This window comes from Chelonia mydas, chromosome 17 (genome assembly GCF_015237465.2).
Source record: "Chelonia mydas isolate rCheMyd1 chromosome 17, rCheMyd1.pri.v2, whole genome shotgun sequence".
In the NCBI taxonomy this organism is placed as follows: Eukaryota; Metazoa; Chordata; order Testudines; family Cheloniidae; genus Chelonia; species Chelonia mydas.
The window spans coordinates 10915901-10921891 of NC_051257.2; the positions used below are offsets into that span (position 1 = coordinate 10915901).

Sequence of the window (5991 nt, forward strand, 5' to 3'; positions counted from 1 at the left end):
CATTCAGGTCATATGTAGTACAATAAGCTGGAGAGATGTCTTATGGACCAGATTCTCAGCTTGGACAAAAATTAGCATAGCTCCGCCATTGAAGTCTATGAAGATTTATGCTAGTTGAGGATCTAGCCACATGGACAATGTTAAATTTCCACTGGATGGCAGAGGGGCTGAAGAGGGCAAGGAATGAGAAGAAACATTCAATTAGCCTTCTCCCTACAGTCTTGGTCTTCCCCTCCCACCTTTCCAACCCTATGTGGTCTCTGACCCCAAACCCAGCAAAGTCAAAGGGCAGGCTCCCATTGACTTCAATGGGCTTTGGATCAGGCCCATGGAGCACCAGGGCTACAACTGACCAGGCAGCTCATTGTCAATCATGAGGCGAAGCTTTGACATTATACTTCACCTGTAGCCATCTGAGAAAAATGATGGATCATTTCCTCAGGCTCTTTTAACCCACTGAGACCCATGCGACTTTGCTGCTGTTGCCACTCTCTTTCTGTGATGTACCTATTCTGTAGTTAAACTGAAGACTTTCTGTTCCCAGCTCTGATCTTGGGCAAAGCACTACACTTCCGTGCCTCAGTTTCCCCAGACGTAAAATGGGGATAATAATCCTTAACATACTTTGTAAAGTACTTTGAGTTCTATGGCTAAAAAGTGCTCCAGGAGAGCTAAGCATGATCATTATATTTTAAAACTAACTAGCATGTATCCACTCAACCAGCCAACATTTCTCTCTCCATTTACAACCTCCTTTATAGATGCCACTCTTTCCACTGTACTCCAATAACCCCAAATTCATTAACCTCAATTAATTCAATTGCAAAGCCTGCCATGAATGAAACATGGGTCTACACATCAGTGTTTGACAAGATCAATCAATAGATGTTTTTAATATTTTCAGCTACTACACCTAAAAATAAGAAAAGTGTTCATGAAAAAAAAAGAAAAGAAAAAGAAAAGCCACATACAAAGAATCAGGCCAAACCCACATAATTACTCTTAACTTAAGTGGTTCTTGCCTCCTAAAATACCAGCACACATTTATAATTAGCTAATAAACTACAAATGAATAATTACCTAGCACAAAGGGAGAAGGGAAGGAGGATTTAAAACATTACTCAGACACTTCAGCTTGTGCTGGAAAGGGAGAACCAAGATCTCTACAATTGCAAATTTACTCTGGTTTATAGGGTGCAATTTACATCTTTTACACAAGACCCAGGTAAGCCCCAATTAAGCCATGTTTTGAGTGGGACTTAAGTGGAGGGGCAGAGGTCTGGTGCTGGGCCTAGTTATAACCCCAAATACGTAGCCCAGAAATACATGGGGTGAAATCCTGGCTCCCCCGGAAATCAGTGGGAGTTTTACCATTGAATTTTAATGGAGCCAGGATTCACCCATGATGTGCTAGTGTACAGGATGAAGGCACTGTCTGCAGAGGAATTGTGTATTAAAAAAAGGAAGCAACTCTTTCATCTCATTGGTATGAGCTGCCGTGATAGGGAGAGGAAATGGCACTACTTAATGTGATGTCAGCATTGCCATAGGATAAGTGTTTTCTTTGCAATGTAAAAACCATAGTATAAACAATTTAAGACATATTGGGTGACTAAGATATGATCCAAACAATCCACAGGGATCGGGTAATACTAGAATACATGAAGGTGTATTTGACACTAAGCTGATAATGAATTTTCAGCCAGAAGACCTTGACTGCAAGTGCCCAGTGATGAAAAGTCTTCCCTGGACATTGAGATAACACTGCAATGCAGCTACAGCTCAGACCTCTTTAGCTGGTGCAGACCAAGGAGTGGGTGTAACTGGCTGACGACTGCACGTGGGAAATGACTGCCTCTCCTGCTGCTAGTGCCACAGGGAAGTTAACAAAGCTGCGGGCGGTACTGCTTTTCCAGCAGAGTTCCTCTGTCTTCGGGGCTCTCTCGAAGGGAGGTTCTGAGTTAGATACAGGCTGGGGAAGTCCCTCTGCTCCACTGAAAACATGAGGCCACCGAACAAGGAAGAGCAGCTAGGGCCTCCATAAAGAGGGATAGGTCAGTGGTTTGAGCATTGGCCTGCTAAACCCAGGCTTATGAGTTCAATCCTTGAGGGGGCCATTTAGGGATGTGGGGCAAAAATTGGGGCTTGGGGTTAGGGTTAGGGTTTGAGCAGGGGGTTGGACTAGATAAACTCCTGAGGTCCCTTCCAACCCTGATATTCTATGATAAGGATCTTTATCTCTGGAAGATTTCCTACATATATGAGGCTTGGGGGCAGAACAATGCAGTAGGGGAGGAAAACCCTGCCCCAGAATAATTGTTGAGGAAACTCACACAGAGTTAATCCACATGCAGGGGAAAAAAATCTAGGCTTCAGCAATCCACTAACACACATATCAGTGTGAGGCTCTGTCTACTCTAGGAGCGCTAGACTGGTATATCCTATGTGAGCAAAGCACTTCTAGTGGACACAGCTATTCTGACAAAGCTTCACTTTGTCAGTAAAAACCACTCCCCATGAGTGAAACAAGCTATCCTAGCAAAAGTGAGCACTGCTGATATAACTGTGTCTGCACTAAGTGCCAGCAAGGCTAGGTAGGTAAGGGATCACACCTCTGACCAATAAAAGCTAAGGCTGCAGAAGTCTAGTGTAGAAATGGCTTAAGTTATTTCCTGCTCCTGTTTTTATTCATGATACCTCACTAACCCCCCCGCCCCCCCCACACACACACAATGTAAGGTATATAGTAAAAAGGTAATTCAGATCCTACAGAACATTGTTAACTCCCCCGCCAACTCTTCTGCTCATACGAGGGATTTAATAAAACCCCTCCAACTCTTTACCTGATTGCACATATATTTTCTTAAAGAGACATACGGACTAAGGAGACTCTGTATTTTATATATTCTGTACTTACTGTCAACGAAATATTGTCTCATGATGAGTTTCCAATGGAGCACCACTCGGGGAAAATAGGATGATGATGAAAGAGAGGAGCCCACCTTAGATCAACAAACATCCTGAGAAGTTAAATTGACCTTCCGCTCCACACTGAAGGAGGGAGTATCTAGCCTTGATGTTGCATTCTGCGGGGTCAGTGATTATGGTCAGGACCAGCTGTTCAAGCAGCACCTACCAATGCTAGCGAAGAAAGAGATGGAGAGAAGAGCACCAGGATGAATAGCTAAGCTACTTTGAGGACTGCCATGTCAGCCTGGGATTCATGCCCTGAAGCAGCAGGGGCTTTATTACATGGCTAGACACTGATCCTGGAATTGACTGTGAATGAGTGCATGAGCCCACAGAGAGCCCCGCTGATTAAAATGGGACCCCACTCAGGCACAGAAGTCTGTCCACACACAGTCAGTTTCAGGATCAGGGCCCTAATTTGGTGAAGGAACAGCAGGTTGCTCTAGCTTGGTGCACAGCAGGGCTGCCTGGCTCTTTATAAAGATTGCAATCATTTGCCTCTCTTCACCTATGCTCGTGCTACCTAGTGGATACAGCACTGGACTGGGACTCAGGGGACCTGCGTTCAATTCCTACCTTTACCACTGGCCTATTGAGTGACCTTGGGCAAGTCAGCCACCACTCCGTGCCTCATTTTCCCCATCAGTAAAATGGGAGTAATGATACCTTTGTAAAGCACTTTCAGATCTACAGATACAATGCTGTAAGAAAGATGCAGATATTGTTAATTCTATATTTTCCAAAGTGGCTAGTGATTTTGAGTACCTCCGTTTTAGGATGCCTTAAAGAAGCCTGATTTTTAGCACTTTCTGCAAATCAGGCCTCTAAGATGCATCAAATTGGTCCCCAGATTTGAGGCATCCAGAACCACTAGTTACTTTCAAAAATATAGACCAACGTGGGGGTTTTTTTTTTTTTTTGTTTTGTTTTTTTGAAAGACACATTCAAAGGTCAAAACATTTTTAGACTATAGTAAATGTATCCAACTAGAAAGGACCATCTGTCTGCTCTCTGAGAACACTGGGCTAAATCCTTAGCTGGCATATGTCAGCCTAACTGTGTCTTCAATGTGCTCACAATGATTTACACCAGCTAAGGAGCTGGTCCAGTATGACCATCCATCTGTTGGGAGACTGTGGGCCAGATTCATTCCTCATGTAACTCCACTGAATCCAGTGGAGTTACATCGAGGGATAAAGGCTCATTCTGTCCCAAGAACACATTCCCAGCACTCTTGTGTAAAGGGAATAGAATGCGGGAGGGAGGGGGAAGAAACATTCTTAACATTTCAGATTGATAGTAGCTTTGTTCTCATTACCAGGGAACAAATGTAAAGACTGTCCTCTGAAGAAGAGCGGAGCATGAGAAGATATCCCTAAAAGACAAGCAGCGGAGTCATATTTCCGTAGTTACTTAACACCTGTAATTTATCAGCGAATGCAGGACAGAGTGGACATGGTTGTACATGTTTTACCACAGTGAGTTAGGAATAAAGAATTATTCCTTTACTTATGGTTTTGAGTAAAATAAGCACTTTGAAAATTAGGTGACATCTACTTCTGGAGACAAGGTCGATCCGTCCTAATGTTAATTAACCTCTACATCCAATTTTAATAACTGTGTAGAAAACATAGGTATATCTTCAAGGGTAACTGAAACAGTAGATGGCAGTGTGTTCTACAACACCCAACACACTCCCTGTGCGGACTGGATTTTCCCAGAGTGAATTTCAGATGTTATTTCGCCCTCTCCCCTCTGCTTAAGGCCCAGATCCTCAAGTGGTGTAAACTGGCATAGCAACACTACATTTACACCACCACCTGATACACAATTTATACCACCACCTGATAATCTGACCCCAAAGCGTATCTAAAAATCTGTGAAATCACTACAGTCCTTCTGAAATAAACAGATTAAGCCAGATCCTCAGCTGGTGTCAACTGTAGTTAATGGAGCTACATGCAGAATACCGGCTGAGGAATCTGGCCCATTATTTTTAAGAGGTAAAAGAAGTGAAGCAGGCAGGTATATTCAGCTTTCCTCTTTGTGATGGTGATGGCCCGATTATGCAGCGACTGCCTTGTGAGAGTGGTTTTCCCTCTGGGATAGGGAGCAACTTAAAAATGTTCAACTGGTAATATGGTCATAAAGATGTACTTGTGCAATGAGATGAACTGGGTGATGCATCACTACTCCTTTCAACTGGGGATTAAATGAACGACACTCCCAGAGGACATTTGGATACTACATTCTAATATTGCTTTTCGGAGAAGTTGATTTGGCTGGATCTATTGAATTCTTACCCCCTCAGTGCCATCCTTGATTGCCATTTTCCTGATAACTTTCTGTTTAAACTCATTAACTGGAACACCCCATGCAAAAAAATACAGAAGGAGCAGTAAATCTGGTGTCTCTTTGTAATAGGATTATTTCAGCTGCTTATGCTATGTGGACCACGCTAAAATACCATTTCCATGTTAACTCTATCATATAATTATTGCCATTGGAACAGAACTAATACAATTGTTTACAATACACGATACATTATATTAATTTTGCCACATGAGCCATGACTACTGCACTGTATTTCACTGCATTATAGGCTTCTTTGTGCATTTTATAACTGCGGTTTCAACTTTTTATTTCCAATTTTCTCTACGGCAGGTCTCTGAAAATTGGAAATCTTCTCCTAAATGAGCATGGAAAGTTCTTAATCGTTAAAAGAAAGAGCAAAGTATTCAAGCTGGTTTATTTTCAAACAGCTCCTATAATACATTTGATCGTGAGACTTCAGGGCTTATGTTTACTGCGCTATTCAACTACTTCTCATTATTAGAAAAAATGAAGTATTACTACAGCAGTTGTGTATTTTGAACCTATTCAGGCATTAGAAGAGATTAGGCTGTTTATGGGTATGAGGCTTTAGCTGCTGTTCTCCTTATAAATCCTATTTTTTTAGAATTCTATTATTTGCTAGTTTAAAATTACACTGGGCTGTAACTTGCAAAGAAGTTGTCATCT

General features: G+C 42.2%; 1 long non-coding RNA gene across 1 annotated transcript; it reads left to right on the forward strand.

Annotated features, from left to right (window-relative positions):
• The first annotated feature begins 853 nt into the window (after positions 1–853).
• Positions 854–5503, forward strand: LOC122463195. Its single transcript, XR_006286338.1, has 3 exons — positions 854–1225; positions 1703–2054; positions 4292–5503. It is a non-coding gene; the product is annotated as an uncharacterized LOC122463195 (long non-coding RNA).
• The last annotated feature ends 488 nt before the right edge of the window (positions 5504–5991 follow it).